The sequence below is a fragment of the Pecten maximus genome, chromosome 5 (assembly GCF_902652985.1).
Source record: "Pecten maximus chromosome 5, xPecMax1.1, whole genome shotgun sequence".
NCBI classification, from domain to species: Eukaryota; Metazoa; Mollusca; class Bivalvia; order Pectinida; family Pectinidae; genus Pecten; species Pecten maximus.
In genome coordinates this window covers 50,194,095-50,211,761 of record NC_047019.1, presented here as the reverse complement: position 1 = coordinate 50,211,761, position 17,667 = coordinate 50,194,095, and the positions used below count along the sequence as shown (strand labels likewise).

General features: G+C 43.0%; 1 protein-coding gene across 2 annotated transcripts in view; it reads left to right on the top strand.

The window, feature by feature from the left end:
• LOC117328292 overlaps positions 1–17,667 on the top strand; it is a 77,170-nt gene that overhangs the window by 42,912 nt on the left and 16,591 nt on the right. Inside the window, exon 1 of one of the 2 annotated variants that reach the window (XM_033885817.1) lies at positions 500–752. The exons of the other annotated variant lie outside the window; for it this stretch is intronic. The gene's annotated coding sequence lies outside the window, so the exon portion shown is untranslated. Of the gene's footprint in view, positions 1–499; positions 753–17,667 lie in introns of those variants that run through there. 2 annotated transcript variants of the gene reach the window in all.

Genomic DNA, 17,667 nt, shown 5'->3' with positions numbered 1-17,667 from the left:
TTTTCATTCGTTACAGAGATTGTCATAACACGAATTGGTAATATAAAACGGTTCTTATAGTGTTTATGTAGCTAGGGAATGTTATAACACGAATTGGTAATATAAAACGGTTCTTATAGTGTTTATGTAGCTAGGGAATGGACCATCTTCCCGTCCGAGAAACAATGGCACGTATAGTATAAATAAGAATGTTTCCCTGTGTAACAGTGTTACGACTGGTTATAATTCGGGGGAGAATTTACAACATGTACATTGTATTGGAGATATGTTGACGAGAGTATTAAATTAATTAGTAGAGTGATAAACAGTAAATTAAAGATAAGTCACACTTCCTTTGACATTGATAGGCAGGTTTATCACTGTAAGTGCGCGCTTTTCAAATGCACAGTATAATTTTGCGCAACATAGTCTCACCACGCATTTAAGGAAGGCGGCTATATAAACTTGGCCCAGTGGTATACCGTATCGGAGAGAGCCACTCGCTCATATAACAGTTCCATAGATTGGAATTCCGATTTCACTGCTGCGAAGTTCTGTGCTATTCTTGGCACCAACTAACATTGACTCCACATCTTCAGACTTATTCTATCAGCAAGTGTATAGGCACTAACAGGTCATTGGCTATGACTGTGTGTGCTTATAAAAGTTTTTCGCTGATTAAGTTCGTGTGGTTATGATAGTCCTACGTTGATTATGTCCGTGTGGTTATAACAGTTTTTCGCTGGAGGATGGACAATTGGACACTTTAACCTGTACGTATAATACTTAAAAGTTTATAAGTTCACTTATCGTGTGTAACATGTATATACCAATATGATTGGGAAGATACATATCGGACCATCGCTTAGATTCCTATAGACGGTGTACTGATCAATGGTAACTGGTTACTTTGAGGGGTACGTTTGTTTGGATGACACGTGATTAGTGAGGTGTCTTCGTTTGATGGGGCCTGACTTTTGGAATGGGTCGGAGTCGGCTAGGTGTGTGGTTGGTGTGGGTAAGGTATGTGGTTGGTGTGAGGTGGGGTGATTGTGAGATAAGTGATAGGTGGGTAGGTGTGAGGTGATTGTGAGATGGATGACATATGAGTTGGGTGTGAGGTGGGTTTGAGTTGGTTGAATCAGAGTTTGGTGCCAGGTGGGTGGAATGTGAGGTAGGTGGATGTTATGGTAGTTGTGAGGTGGATGTTATGGTAGTTGTGAGGTAGGTTTGAGGTGGGTGGATGTTTAGGTAGTTGTGAGGTAGGTGTGAGGTGGATGTTTAGGTAGTTGTGAGGTAGGTTTGAGGTGGGTGGATGTTAAGGTAGGTGTGAGGTAGGTTTGAGGTGGTTGGATGTTAAGGTAGGTGTGAGGTAGGTTTGAGGTGGGTGGATGTTTAGGTAGTTGTGAGGTAGGTGTGAGGTGGATGTTTAGGTAGTTGTGAGGTAGGTTTGAGGTGGGTGGATGTTAAGGTATGTGTGAGGTAGGTTTGAGGTGGGTGGATGTTAAGGTAGGTGTGAGGTAGGTTTGAGGTGGGTGGATGTTTAGGTAGGTGTGAGGTAGGTTTGAGGTGGTTGGATGTTAAGGTAGGTGTGAGGTGGGTTTGAGGTGGGTGGATGTTAAGGTAGGTGTGAGGTAGGTTTGAGGTGGGTGGATGTTAAGGTAGGTGTGAGGTAGGTTTGAGGTGGGTGGATGGTAAGGTAGGTGTGAGGTAGGTTTGAGGTGGGTGGATGTTATGGTAGTTGTGAGGTAGGTTTGAGGTGGGTGGATGTTATGGTAGTTGTGAGGTAGGTTTGAGGTGGATGTTAAGGTAGGTGTGAGGTAGGTTTGAGGTGGGTGGATGTTAAGGTAGGTGTGAGGTAGGTTTGAGGTGGGTGGATGTTAAGGTAGGTGTGAGGTAGGTTTGAGGTGGGTGGATGTTATGGTAGTTGTGAGGTAGGTTTGAGGTGGATGTTAAGGTAGGTGTGAGGTAGGTGTGAGGTGGGTGGATGTTTAGGTAGGTGTGAGGTAGGTTTGAGGGTGGGTGGATGTTAAGGTAGGTGTGAGGTAGGTTTGAGGTGGGTGGATGTTAAGGTAGGTGTGAGGTAGGTGTGAGGTGGGTGGATGTTAAGGTAGGTGTGAGGTAGGTTTGAGGTAGGTGTTAAGGTAGGTGTGAGGTAGGTTTGAGGTGGGTGGATGTTAAGGTAGGTGTGAGGTAGGTTTGAGGTGGGTGGATGTTAAGGTAGGTGTGAGGTAGGTTTGAGGTGGGTGGATGTTAAGGTAGGTGTGAGGTAGGTGTGAGGTGGGTGGATGTAAAGGTAGGTGTGAGGTAGGTGTGAGGTGGGTGGATGTTATGGTAGTTGTTAGGTAGGTTTGAGGTGGGTGGATGTTAAGGTAGGTGTGAGGTAGGTTTGAGGTGGGTGGATGTTAAGGTAGGTGTGAGGTAGGTTTGAGGTGGGTGGATGTTTAGGTAGGTGTGAGGTAGGTTTGAGGTGGGTGGATGTTAAGGTAGGTGTGAGGTAGGTTTGAGGTGGGTGGATGTTTAGGTAGTTGTGAGGAAGGTTTGAGGTGGGTGGATGTTATGGTAGTTGTGAGGTAGGTTTGAGGTGGGTGGATGTTATGGTAGTTGTGAGGTAGGTTTGAGGTGGGTGGATGTTTAGGTAGGTGTGAGGTAGGTTTGAGGTGGGTGGATGTTAAGGTAGGTGTGAGGTAGGTTTGAGGTGGGTGGATGTTAAGGTAGGTGTGAGGTAGGTTTGAGGTGGGTGGATGTTAAGGTAGGTGTGAGGTGGTTTGAGGTGGGTGGATGTTTTTCGGTGGTGTTGAGTGTTACGGTTTGGGTGGCGTTGGTGTTAGGTAGGTGTGAGGTAGGTTTGGGTGGGTGGTGTTGGTGTGTGAGGTCGGTGTGGGTGGGTGGCTGTTCAGGTGTGTGAGGTCGGTTTGGGTGGGTGGCTGTTCAGGTGGTGCTGAGGTTTAGGTTTGAGGTGGGATGTTAAGGTAGGTGGCGGGGTAGTTTGAGAGGGTGGGGGTGGATGTTTAGGTAGTGTGATGGGGTGGATGTTAATGGTTAGGTGTGAGGTAGGTGTTTGAGGTGGGTGGATGTTTAGGTAGGTGTGAGGTAGGTTTGAGGTGGGTGGATGTTAAGGTAGGTGTGAGGTGGATGTTAAGGTAGGTGTGAGGTAGGTTTGAGGTGGGTGGATGTTAAGGTAGGTGTGAGGTAGGTGTGAGGTGGGTGGATGTTAAGGTAGGTGTGAGGTAGGTTTGAGGTAGGTGTTAAGGTAGGTGTGAGGTAGGTTTGAGGTGGGTGGATGTTAAGGTAGGTGTGAGGTAGGTTTGAGGTAGGTGTTAAGGTAGGTGTGAGGTAGGTTTGAGGTGGGTGGATGTTAAGGTAGGTGTGAGGTAGATTTGAGGTGGGTGGATGTTATGGTAGTTGTGAGGTAGGTTTGAGGTGGGTGGATGTTAAGGTAGGTGTGAGGTAGGTTTGAGGTGGGTGGATGTTTAGGTAGGTGTGAGGTAGGTTTGAGGTGGGTGGAATTTTGCTGTTGGTGAATAGTGAGGTAGATGGCTTGTAAAGTAGGTGTGATGTTTGAGGTGAGTGGATTGTGAGATAGGTTTGAGATTGTCGTGAGATGAATGGATTGCGATATTAGTTCAGTGTCAGATCATGTATTGTTAAGATATGATTTTAAAACATCATGAGTGAATTGTTGAATGGTAGGGTGTGAAATGAGTGGAATGAGGCTAGGGTTTTATATGAATGAATTGTGGAAGGATATGATGTAATACGGCTAGAGTGTGGAAGGATATGATGTAATACGGCTAGAGTGTGGAAGGATATGATGTAATACGGCTAGAGTGTGGAAGGATATGATGTTATACGGCCAGAGTGTGGAAGAATATGATGTAATACGGCTAGAGTGTGGAAGGATATGATGTAATACGGCTAAAGTGTGGAAGATTATGATGTAATATTATTGTATTGAGACAGGTTAGGGTTTAATGTAAGAGGATATGATGTTATGCTGCTAGAGTGTGGTAAGGTATGGTGTAATATGAGTTAGTTGCGAGATGGTAGGATGTGATATAGGATTGTGGAAGGGTAGGATGTGATATAGGATTGTGGAAGGATAGGATGTGATATAGGATTGTGGAAGGGTAGGATGTGATATAGGATTGTGGAAGGGTAGGATGTGATATAGGATTGTGGAAGGGTAGGATGTGATATAGGATTGTGGAAGGGTAGGATGTGATGTAGGATTGTGGAAGGGTATGATGTGATATAGGATTGGGGAAGGGTAGGATGTGATATAGGATTGTGGAAGGGTAGGATGTGATATAGGATTGTGGAAGGGTAGGACGTGATATAGAATTGTGGAAGGTTAGGATGTGATGTAGGATTGTGGAAGGGTAGGATGTGATATAAGATTGTGGAAGGGTAGGATGTGATATAGGATTGTGGAAGGGTAGGATGTGATATAGGATTGTGGAGGGGTAGGATGTGATGTAGGATTGTGGAAGGGTATGATGTGATATAGGATTGGGGAACGGTAGGATGTGATATAGGATTGTGGAAGGGTATGATGTGATATAGGATTGTGGAAGGGTAGGACGTGATATAGAATTGTGGAAGGGTAGGATGTGATATAGGATTGTGGAAGGGTAGGATGTGATATAGGATTGTTGAAGGGTAGGATGTGATATAGGATTGTGGAAGGGTAGGACGTGATATAGAATTGTGAAGGGTAAGATGTGATATAGGATTGTGGAAGGGTAGGATGTGATATAGGATTGTGGAAGGGTTGGATGTAATATAGGATTGTGGAAGGATAGGGTGTGATATAGGATTGTGGAAGGGTAGGATGTGATATAGAATTGTGGAAGGGTAGGGTGTGATATAGGATTGTGGAAGGGTAGGGTGTGATATAGGATTGTTGAAGGATAGGATGTGATATAGGATTGTGGAAGGGTATGGTGTGATATAGGATTTTGGAAGGGTAGGATGTGATATAGGATTGTGGAAGGGTAGGGTGTGATATAGGGTTGCGGAAGGGTAGTGGTGGGATTTGAGATCAGAAGACTGTGATTGAGACATAGTGTGTAGAATTAGTGTAGTAGAAATCTGAGTGGCCCTCAGCTGTCGTAACATCAATACCACGATGTTTAAAGGTCATTCGGCCTCTGACCGGTTGTTAAGTAGACGTTTGATATATTGACATATTGATACATAATATACTTCTGTTCTATTGCTGTAATGTAACTTTTTAAATATTTTTTTTATTTTGGCCAACCGACTCATTCCCTCGAAAATTCTACAATATAATTCTCTAGTTTAACTTTATATATAAGAAGTGAAGCGAGAAGGGTATCAAATTGAGCATAAAAAGATAAGTAGATATGACTATGGTTATATAGAGGATATTGAATGGGTTCTCCTTTAATACAACATATATTTCACAAGTATGACAGAATATCGAAATATTCTGCGAAGCACGAGTGAAAAATATCGAAATATTCTTTCATATGAGTGAAATATATGTCATATTAAACGGGAAACGATTCAATTTTGTTCTTAACGAAATTAAAAACATCGAAAATTAATAGGGTCAAAAAGTGCAGGAATCAACAACGTCATCTCTTTGTGACGTTACTCCACGTCAACTTGACGGCGCCATTTTGAATGGCCTGATCAACTTAATGTATTAAGCGTTTCCTGCTGTTATCGGAGAATCTGTGCATGAATATCTAACGTAAAGTGAGTATTTTGTCAAAAACTAGTCTGAAAATTTCAGAAATACAACAGAATAACTCATTTATATATTTTCGTTTCGATTGAAAAAATCAGCAAGTTTCAGTGAGATGAATACAAAGGTTCGCTCTGATTGGTCAAAAACGAAAAACTTACATTTTCACTACAAAATCTTATTTTTTCACTGAAAAATCTTATATTTCATTGCTCATCGCTACAGCGAAAATATCAGTTTTATTAATTTGATAAATAGAGGATATTGAATGGTTTCCCGTTTAATAGCCTATAACATATATTTCACGAGTATGACAGAATATCGATATTTTCACGAGTGCGAAGCACGAGTGAAAAATATCGAAATATTCTGTCATACGAGTGAATTTTCTTTTATTGCATTTCATAAGCTTAAAAACAAAACTAAAAACATCGAAAATTAATAGGGTCAAAAAGTGCTGGAATATTAACAAAATTCATGACGACATCTCTTTGTGACGTTACTCCATATCAACTTGACGGCGCCATTTTGAAAGGCCTGATCAACGTAATTTAAGAGTTTTCTGCTGTTATAGGAGAATCTGTGCATGAATAGCTAAAGTCAAGTGAGTATTTTGTCAAAAATTAGTCTGAAAATTTCAGAAATAAAGCAAAATAACCAATTTATCTATCTCCGCTTTGATTGTAAAAAATGGCAAGTTTCAACGAGGTGAATACAAAGGTCCGCTCTGATTGGTCAAAAACGGAAAACTTATATTTTCACTGCAAAATCTTATATTTTCACTGCAAAATCTTATATTTTCACTGCAAAATCATATATTTTCACTGCTCATCGCTGCTGTGAAAATATAAGTTTTATTAGTTTGATAAATTTCTATATTTCACTGGCAAAAATGCAATAAATTTCTATATTTCACTGGCAAAAATGTAATAAATAGTGATATTCCGGGATCGGTATGTTGAACAATCTTTATAAATCATCAACAGAAACGGACAGCTACAGATACGGCGGGTAATTTTCTCTACAGTTTTTTCGCCCGCTTATAATACTGTGGTGTATAAATAGTTTGTTTAGATTCACGTAGCGGATACATCTGGGCAATTAAAAAGTCTACGGTATCACTGTAGTAGATATACATGTTATAACCTTACAACATCATTTATAGTTGGCCTATAACCCAATTATACAGAGATCGGCAATTCCAGTGAAAAAACTTAAAACCGATTGTGACTAAACTGAACTTATTGCGTATAGTGACGAAACTAAAGGAATAAAGAAACAGATATGTTGTTTTAATTTGGTTCCTGACTGTCCATGTAAATGTCCATAAGTATTTTCGACTGTTTCCAAGGAAAGTTGCTAGAATATAGTAACAAGCCGGTTATAACAGTGAAAACTGTTAACCGACGTGGAACAACCGAACGCGCCCAAGCACTCAAATGAATATGACGAAGCGTGATTGCCGACGTCTGACCATACCACTCATACCATTATTAGCCCCTCAATCGCGGCCATTAGTTTTGTTTCTGTTTGATAATAATGACTTTCATTAACACCTGATGGTTTGGGTCCATCGACTTAGCTGGTGAGTACAGACTCAGACTAAACATATTAACGTACGACCTACAAATTGATCGTTACTAAGTTATTAATCACTATAATTGAATCTACGGAGAACAGTTGACCATGCTAACCGATTCGAATACTCGATTTGTGTAGGTTTAACGATATATACATAGTTATATGGTCATAATACACAGTGACGAGACATTGGCAAGTTTGCATATAAACTGCGAGTGTAGAGATAATTATATGCTTTTCCCGTCTGTTTAAATTTCTTAATGATTTTGAATTTTTAGACTTTAGGATTCTAGATTTCAGATTTTACAAATTGCCGAACACAACAAATCTTCTACACTTAAGAATTGTTTCAAGTCTTTCAACAGACATTTGAGAGCACACGAACATAATATAGAGAAACTAACCCTTTCATTTTAGTCAGATACTGTATGTACAATAATTGTTTGGAATGTGTAAATTTCTAATTTGGCATACTAATCCATAATTACAAATAGATAAATAATGATACTCGTCACCAACACCATTAGAACACAAAGGACACATTCGATCATTAAGAGGTATACCAGCCCATCATTTTTCGTTCTCTTACATTCAATTTGATAAATAATAATCTTCATTTTGAAATTTAGACTTAAACATGAAGTGCACATGTTCTCTGAGTGACACATCCACATTTCTTAATCAATTGGTCCTGACGTCTTTGATTTAGAATAAACTTTAAATCATCTTTAGTCTATGAACAATTGTCCTGTAAACTACATTCAAAGCCAGTATAAACATAAAGCTTTCACATAATTTATCCATTCAAAACTGGTATTTCCATTTTCATGTAAGTGATACATTAATCTATAAATATTGCGAGATAATTTACAGTTACATATATAGTTAACGAACGTGACCAATGTCTGCTGTCTGTGATACCCGACATTGAGTCTATCTGACTATCGTGGTAGTGGTTATTGGTAACGAATGTGACCAATGTCTGTTGTCTGTGATACCCGTCATTGAGTCTATCTGACTATCGTGTTAGTGGTTATTGGTAACGGTAGTGTCCAGTCTGCTGTCTGTGATACCCGTCATTGAGTCTATCTGACTATCGTGGTAGTGGTTATTGGTAACGAATGTGACCAATGTCTGTTGTCTGTGATACCCGACATTGAGTCTATCTGACTATCGTGTTAGTGGTTATTGGTAACGGTAGTGTCCAGTCTGCTGTCTGTGATACCCATCAATGAGTCTATCTGACTATCGTGGTAGTGGTTATTGGTAACGGTAGTGTCCAGTCTGCTGTCTGTGATACCCATCATTGAGTCTATCTGACTATCGTGACAGTTGTTATTGGTAACGGTAGTGTCCAGTCTGCTGTCTGTGATACCCATCATTGAGTATATCTGACTATCGTGGTAGTGGTTATTGGTAACGGTAGTGTCCAGTCTGCAGTCTGTGATACCCATCATTGAGTCTATCTGACTATCGTGACAGTTGTTATTGGTAACGGTAGTGTCAAGTCTGCTGTCTGTGATACCCATCAATGAGTCTATCTGACTATCGTGGTAGTGGTTATTGGTAACGGTAGTGTCCAGTCTGCAGTCTGTGATACCCGACATTGAGTCTATCTGACTATCGTGTTAGTGGTTATTGGTAACGGTAGTGTCCAGTCTGCAGTCTGTGATACCCGTCAATGCGGTAATCTGGCTGTTGGGACTGTTGGTGCATTGATTTAAGTAAACATGCCTGGATTGATCTGATGATAAAGAAGCGGGCATGCTTCCCGGCTATCACGGCGATACATCACTACTAATGTTGCAATGCCAAGCGTCTTTAGAGTTCACATAGAAGTTACTCGACATTTCCTGCCCAATTAACTGGCGTTCTGTCCACAGTCCAGCGCGGCTTTCACTCCTTGATTCACTGACCTTTCGATCCCCTATGAGATTAGATATACCCCTGGGTATATTGTCAGTATAGCAATGCTGACATGTCTAATCACTGTGATGGATGTGTATCTGTTCCACCAGCAATTTTATGTTGTTTCCGTTTGTCTCTATGCATGTTGAGTGCCAAGCTTTGTAACATTCATATTTATATTGAATTGCTTTGCTGTCCCTGGCCAATGTTTGAACTTGCCAAGAAGAGAGAGAGAGAGATAAAAAAAAAAACATTAATAAAAAAAGTATGGAAAGTTCCCTCATCCAGGCTCTCTAGCTCTCTGTTGCCAATTTAAAGTATTCACCGATCGGCCAAGTATATGTATATGGATAAACAGAAGTTGGGAGCATTGTCGCCAGTCTATCAACAACTATGACGGGCAACATGAATATAATCCATCGTCCTTCCGGATTCAAGATTCTTTATTAAGCTCACATTGACATGCCATAGATTAAATGTCTTCAATGCCAAACCAGGATGTTATGAGTTTGGTGGGGACAGATTTAAAAGTAAGCGGTAAGGAGTCTAGCGAATCAATCTTCTTAATAGCAACATCTGTATCCTGACTAAAGTCATGTTGACCAAAACTAGTCATGTTGCGTTCCCTAACAATTTGCCAACATTTTAGCTACACGAGTAAGACTGATTTGGTAATTTCTTTTTGACATTATTTTTGCAGTATCTTGCGGTGTTTCAAAACAAACAAAATAAAACCCGATCAGGATTCCATTTTTTCTTTCTTTACTTTCCCTACTCTAAACTAAACAGACTTAAATGTCAATAGGACTGTTACTAGGTAGTTCACGCGTCATTTCTACAGCGAGGAATCTTTTCTGTACCCGTCAGGACACAGGAATCTCTTCTGCACCCGTCAGGACACGGGACTCTCTTCTGTATCCGTCAGGACACAGAAATCTCTTCTGTACCCGTCAGGACACAGGAATCTCTTCTGTATCCGTCAGGACACGGGAATCATGTCTGTACCCGTCAGGACACGGGACTATCTCCTGTACCGTCAGGACACGGGAATCTCTTCTGTACCCATCAGGACACAGAAATCTCTTCTGTACCCGTCAGGACACGGGACTCTCTTCTGTATCCGTCAGGACACAGAAATCTCTTCTGTACCCGTCAGGACACAGGAATCTCTTCTGTATCCGTCAGGACACGGGAATCATGTCTGTACCCGTCAGGACACGGGAATCTCTCCTGTACCGTCAGGACACAGGAATCTCTTCTGTACCCGTCAGGACACGGGAATCTCTTCTGTACCCGTCAGGACACAGGAATCTCTTCTGTACCAGTCAGGACACGGGGATCTCTTCTGTACCCGTCAGGACACAGGAATCTCTTCTGTACCCGTCAGGACACAGGAATCTCTTCTCTACCCGTCAGGACACAGGGATCTCTTCTGTACCCGTCAGGACACAGGAATCTCTTCTGTGCCCGTCAGGACACAGGAATCTCTTCTGTAACAGTCAGGACACAGGAATCTCTTCTGTACCCATCAGGACATGGGAATCTCTTCTGTACCCGTCAGGACACAGGAATCTCTTCTGTACACGTCAGGACTCGGGGATCTCTTCTTTACCCGTCAGGGCAGAGGAATCTCTTCTGTACCCGTCAGGACACGGGAATATCTCCTGTACCCGTCAGGACACAGGAATCTCTTCTGTACCAGTCAGGAGACGGGGATCTCTTCTGTACCCATCAGGACATGGGAATCTCTTCTGTACCCGTCAGGACACAGGAATCTCTTCTGTACACGTCAGGACTCGGGGATCTCATCTTTACCCGTCAGGGCAGAGGAATCTCTTCTGTACCCGTCAGGACACGGGAATATCTCCTGTACCCGCCAGGACACAGGAATCTCTTCTGTACCCGTCAGGACACGGGAATCTCTTCTGTACCCGTCAGGACACAGGAATCTCTTCTGTGCCCGTCAGGACACAGGAATCTCTCCTGTACCCGTCAGGACACGGGGATCTCTTCTGTACCTGTCAGGACACGGGAATCTCTCCTGTACCCGTCAAGACAGGAATCTCTTCTGTATACGTCAGGACACGGGGATCTCTTCTGTACACGTCAGGACACGGGAATCTCTTCTGTATCCGTCAGGACACAGGAATCTCTTCTGTACCCGTCAGGACACAAGAATCTCTTCTGTACCCGTCAGGACACAGGAATCTCTTCTGTACCTGTCAGATACCTGGTATCTCTTGTGTACCCCTGTGGCCGTGGTATCTCTTGTGTACCCCTGTGGCCGTGGTATCTCTTGTGTACCCCTGTGGCCGTGGTATCTCTTGTGTACCCCTGTGGCCGTGGTATCTCTTGTGTACCCTGTGGCCGTGGTATGGTATCTCTTGTCTACCCCTGTGGCCGTGGTATCTATTGTGTACCCCTCTGGCCGTAGTATCTCTTGTGTACCCCTGTGGCCGTGATATCTCTTGTGTACCCCTGTGGCCGTGGTATCTCTTGTGTACCCCTGTGGCCGTGGTATATCTTGTGTACCCCTGTGGCCGTGAATCACCCCTTTTTAATTTATACGCACGTGCACTCTATCGACTTTTTTATAGATAAATGTGTGTAATGAACATAGAAACATTAAGATGTTTTGAACCCAAGTGATCTACATTTCTATCGTGAGTAACGACCCATTCTAACACGTGTTATCAAATGTTGGGAATATCTTCATGCGCACATTTTGTGTAAAACAATTTCAAAACTAATTTGGTGGTCTGTCGTAAATTATCTACAATGCATGTGTTTTAATCATGGCTGAAGTTAAACTACACGTGTATCAATCTTATTCCGCTGATCTGTAATTATATACCGGTGTTGTCGGTACATCCATGTCGTGAATCACGCCTACCTAGCCGTGTAATCAATTAGCTGTCCTAATATGCTTGGCCCATTAATGAAGATTGCACACAATACCTTGTATACTTACAGTTCTAGGGCCCCAGACATTCGAATAGGGCTTCAAGTCTCCTCAATCTCTGTCTTTAATGACATCATTAAACAGACAAAATAGGCCGCCATTTATGTCAGACACAACGAATACACCGTAAATGTCTCACCAACATGAGTCCCTGCAACAGATCGGCCTCCTACCCATTTTCTTCTTTGCAGAGTTCGAAAGGAGAGAGTTCATCTTCCTCTTTTCTCCCATTCATTCCCTCCCAATGTTACTCTCAACCCTACTTCACTTTTTGCCCTGGATAAGGAGCATTCGCTCAAGTCAAGAAAAGATAAATGGATACTGTCCCCAGATCGTAAAATACCGAAGACATCAAAATGGAACGTGATGCTCCATATCTGAGAATCAGTGCTGAAAAGTACATGTATATACACGTCCATAATCCTGTCAGTGGGATGGTCCAGGGGAGGTGTCAGTAGGATGGTCCAGGGGAGATGTCAGTAGGATGGTCCAGGGGAGATGTCAGTAGGGTGGTCCAGAATGTACACGTCCATAATCCTGTCAGTAGGATGGTCCAGGGGAGGTGTCAGTAGGATGGTCCAGGGGGGATGTCAGTAGGATGGTCCAGGGGAGATGTCAGTAGGACGGTCCAGGGGAGATGTCAGTAGGATGGTCCAGGGGAGATGTCAGTAGGGTGGTCCAGGGGAGATGTCAGTTGGGTGGTCCAGGGGAGATGTCACTCAGTATTATAAAGGATTACACGTCCACAATCCCGTGTCAGTAGGATGGTCCAGGGGAGGTGTCAGTAGGATGGTCCAGGGGAGATGTCAGTAGGGTGGTCCAGGGGAGATGTCAGTAGGATGGTCCAGGGGAGATGTCAGTAGGATGGTCCAGGGGAGATGTCAGTAGGATGGTCCAGGGGAGATGTCAGTAGGATGGTCCAGGGGAGGTGTCAGTAGGATGGTCCAGGGGAGATGTCAGTAGGGTGGTCCAGGGGAGATGTCACTCAGTATTATAAAGGATTACACGTCCACAATCCCGTGTCAGTAGGATGGTCCAGGGAAGATGCCATGCCGCCCCATGTGTCTACGACATGGCATTTCAGTGATATACTACTTTAAATATGTTATATTTAAGATACCTAATATAAACTCCTTAACATGACTCCGTATTAGGTACGGGACACTCCCCTGACAATATGACTCCGTATTAGGTACGGGACACTCCCCTGACAATATAACTCCGTATTAGGTACGGGACACTCCCCTGACAATATGACTCCGTATTAGGTACGGGACACTCCACTGACAATTTGACTCCGTATTAGGTACGGGACACTCCCCTGGCAATATAACTCCGTATTAGGTACGGGACACTCCCCTGACAATATGACTCCGTATTAGGTACGGGACACTCTCCCGACAATATGACACCGTATTAGGTACGGGACACTCCCCCGACAATATAACTCCGTATTACGTACGGGACACTCCCCTGGCACTAAGACTCCGTATTAGGTACGGGACACTCCCCTGACAATATGACACCGTATTAGGTACGGGGCACTCCCCCTGACAATATAACTCCGTATTAGGTACGGGACACTCCCCTGACAATATGACTCCGTATTATGTACGGGACACTCCCCTGACAATATGACTCCGTATTAGGTACGGGACACTCCCCTGACAATATGACTCCGTATTAGGTACGGGACACTCCCCTGACAATATAACTCCGTATTAGGTACTGGACACTCCCCTGACACTAAGACACCGTATTAGGTACGGGACACTCCACTGACAATGTGACTCCGTATTAGGTACGGGACACTCCACTGACAATGTGACTCCGTATTAGGTACGGGACACTCCCCTGACAATATGACTCCGTATTAGGTACGGGACACTCTCCCGACAATATGACTCCGTATTAGGTACGGGACACTCCCCCTGACAATATAACTCCGTATTGGGTACGGGACACTCCCCTGACAATATAACTCCGTATTAGGTACGGGACACTCCCCCTGACAATATAACTCCGTATTAGGTACGGGACACTCCCATGACACTAAGACTCCGTATTAGGTACGGGACACTCCCCCGACAATGTGACTCCGTATTAGGTACCGGACACTCCCCTGACAATTTGACTCCGTATTAGGTACGGGACACTCACCTGACAATATGACTCCGTATAAGGTACGGGACACTCCCCTGACAATGTGACTCCGTATAAGGTACGGGACACTCCCCTGACAATATAACTCCGTATTAGGTACGGGACACTCCCCTGACAATATGACTCCGTATAAGGTACGGGACACTTCACTGACAATATGACTCCGTATTAGGTACGGGACTCTCCCCCTGACAATATAACTCCGTATTAGGTACGGGACACTCCCCTGACAACATGACTCCGTATTAGGTACGGGACACTCCCCTGACACTAAGACTCCGTATTGGGTACGGGACACTCCCCTGACAATATAACTCCGTATTAGGTACGGGACACTCCCCTGACAATATGACTCCGTATTAGGTACGGGACACTCCCCCGACAATGTGACTCCGTATTAGGTACGGGACACTCGCCCGACAATATAACTCCGTATTAGGTACGGGACACTCCCCTGACAACATGACTCCGTATTAGGTACGGAACACTCCCCTGACAATATAACTCCGTATTAGGTACGGGACACTCCCCCGACAATTTGACTCCGTATAAGGTACGGGACACTCCCCCGACAATTTGACTCCGTATAAGGTACGGGACACTCCCCCGACAATGTGACTCCGTATTAGGTACGGGACACTCCCCTGACAATATGACTCCGTATAAGGTACGGGACACTCCCCTGACAATGTGACTCCGTATTAGGTACGGGACACTCCCCAGACGATATGACTTCGTATAAGGTACTGGGCACTCCCCTGACAATAGGATATCTCTGTGCTGACGTTAACGTTACACTTCAACATTTTATGAAGAATCGGAGAGATTACAGACTTAACACGAATGAATATATACAGGTATATTTTTCTAAAGTAAAAACACAAATTTGTGATTTTGTCATTCGTTTATCCCATGTATTGAATACCATGATATTTGATAATTATCGAACAGTTATTCATCAGAGAATCATGTCACATTGGTGTTACTGTTTTCAGTTGATATATTTCACCAGTGGTGTTAGGGTAAGTGTATTTACTTATGAAAATAAATATAATGAGTATCTGTTCGGGAGTGAAAATTCTGCGGCCTGATGTCCTTTGTCATTAGGCACGGTTGTCTATGACTACTTGCTGCAGTCCTAGGGATATATAGGTTCGCCGCCATGCAGCAGATAACATCGCCAAGTAACAATATCAGCAGAAGATAACTTTTTCTGATAGTGGTAGAAAATTGATATTAATGAATAAATTTGCAAGTGTACATGTTACAGCGGCGCGTGCCTGAACACCCGTGAATTTGTGATCAGTGTCTAGCGTACTCTTACACGACTCGACAATTACCGGACAAACAGTGCTAGCCGCTGACCACTTATTATACACAACAAGCGTCTGCCTCACCCTGAATCTGACGTCAAGTATCAAATCAAGACGGTCATCTATCATACATATGACGCCACCATAACGACGTGCAAGTCGTCAATGGAATGATTCGAGTTGTGTACAGTTGTCTCGATGACGCGGAGTGATACATCGATTTGGCGAAGTGATTTAGTGGTGCGACAATGCCAGTCTGATGCAGTCACTCAAGAAACCACCTCAGAAAACAGAAATATATGTATTTATGTGGTCGTTTAAACCTAATTATCGAAGTATGTATCCGTTTGAATCGCTCCATCAAAATGATCCAAAAATATCAATGGTGCCTTTCTTGTGATATGTCTTGGCAATTTATTTTCTGCCTTTCCGAATATATTCAGATGTGACTGAAATATCTTTCTATATTACTTGTCGTGTATTTTGTCACATAGTTCTCATAAAATACATAGATGTCCCCGACTGTATACAATATCGGAATCTGATGGAATATTAACACCTACTGACTAAAATGTACCTTGTGGTGAGTTGGTGTCGCTGTACACTATCGGTAATACAGGGACGGACATGTTTGTCTATTCCTGCTGTAACCAACTGTTTGTCTATTTCTGCTGTAACCAACTGTTTGTCTGTTCCTGTTGTAATCAACTGTTTGTCTGTTCCTGTTGTAACCAACTGTTTGTCTGTTCCTGCTGTAACCAACTGTTTGTCTGTTTCTGTTGTAACCAACTGTTTGTCTGTTTCTGTTGTAACCAACTGTTTGTCTGTTCCTGTTGTAACCAACTGTTTGTATGTTTCTGCTGTAACCAACTGTTTGTCTATTCCTGCTGTAATCAACTGTTTGTTTGTTTCTGCTGTAACCAACTGTTTGTCTGTTCCTGTTGTAATCAACTGTTTGTCTGTTCCTGTTGTAACCAACTGTTTGTCTGTTCCTGCTGTAACCAACTGTTTGTCTGTTCCTGTTGTAATCAACTGTTTGTCTGTTCCTGTTGTAACCAACTGTTTGTCTGTTCCTGCTGTAACCAACTGTTTGTCTGTTCCTGTTGTAATCAACTGTTTGTCTGTTCCTGCTGTAACCAACTGTTTGTCTGTTCCTGTTGTAACCAACTATTTGTCTGTTCCTGTTGTAACCAACTGTTTGTCTGTTCCTGTTGTAACCAACTGTTTGTCTGTTCCTGTTGTAATCAACTGTTTGTCTGTTCCTGTTGTAACCAACTGTTTGTCTGTTCCTGTTGTAATCAACTGTTTGTCTGTTCCTGTTGTAACCAACTGTTTGTCTGTTCCTGTTGTAATCAACTGTTTGTCTGTTCCTGTTGTAACCAACTATTTGTCTGTTCCTGTTGTAACCAACTTGTTGTCTGTTGCTGTCGTATATACATATGTATACCATTAAGGCATGCATGTAGTTTCCATTGTTCTCTTTCCCTCGACGAAAACCAATCAAATACCAGAGGGAACATGTTTGTTTTATAGTTATTTCACGTCACAATTTAAATCAGCACTTTAATCGTGTAATGAAAACAACCCGCACAATTTGGTTTGGGTAACGGCTAACCAAAAAACAACCGGCACACTTTCCGGTTGGAAAATTAACTCTGAATGCTTAGTGTTCCTAAAACGTTGTGTAGCTTGTCTGGGAAACATTTCCATACCGTGGATATGTATGTGACTATGTGCAATGCCTTACATTACCGAGGGTTGAGTTCCTGGCCAGATGTTCTGAGTAGATCAGCGACCCCTGCCTGAAACAACAGGTAATCACAAGTAAATGTGCTTGGCTCATTACACTGTAAATCTGTTATCCATATGCTCATTACGAGGCTGAGACAGAGTTGTCCAACACTTCGCCAGTGACTCCACTCCGGTCATACAACAATAACACGACAATGACGTGTAGTGCCTGTTCCCGTACTGGACAGCGTGTAGTGTCTGTTATCGTACTGGACAGTGTGTAGTGCCTGTTATCGTACTGGACAGCGTGTAGT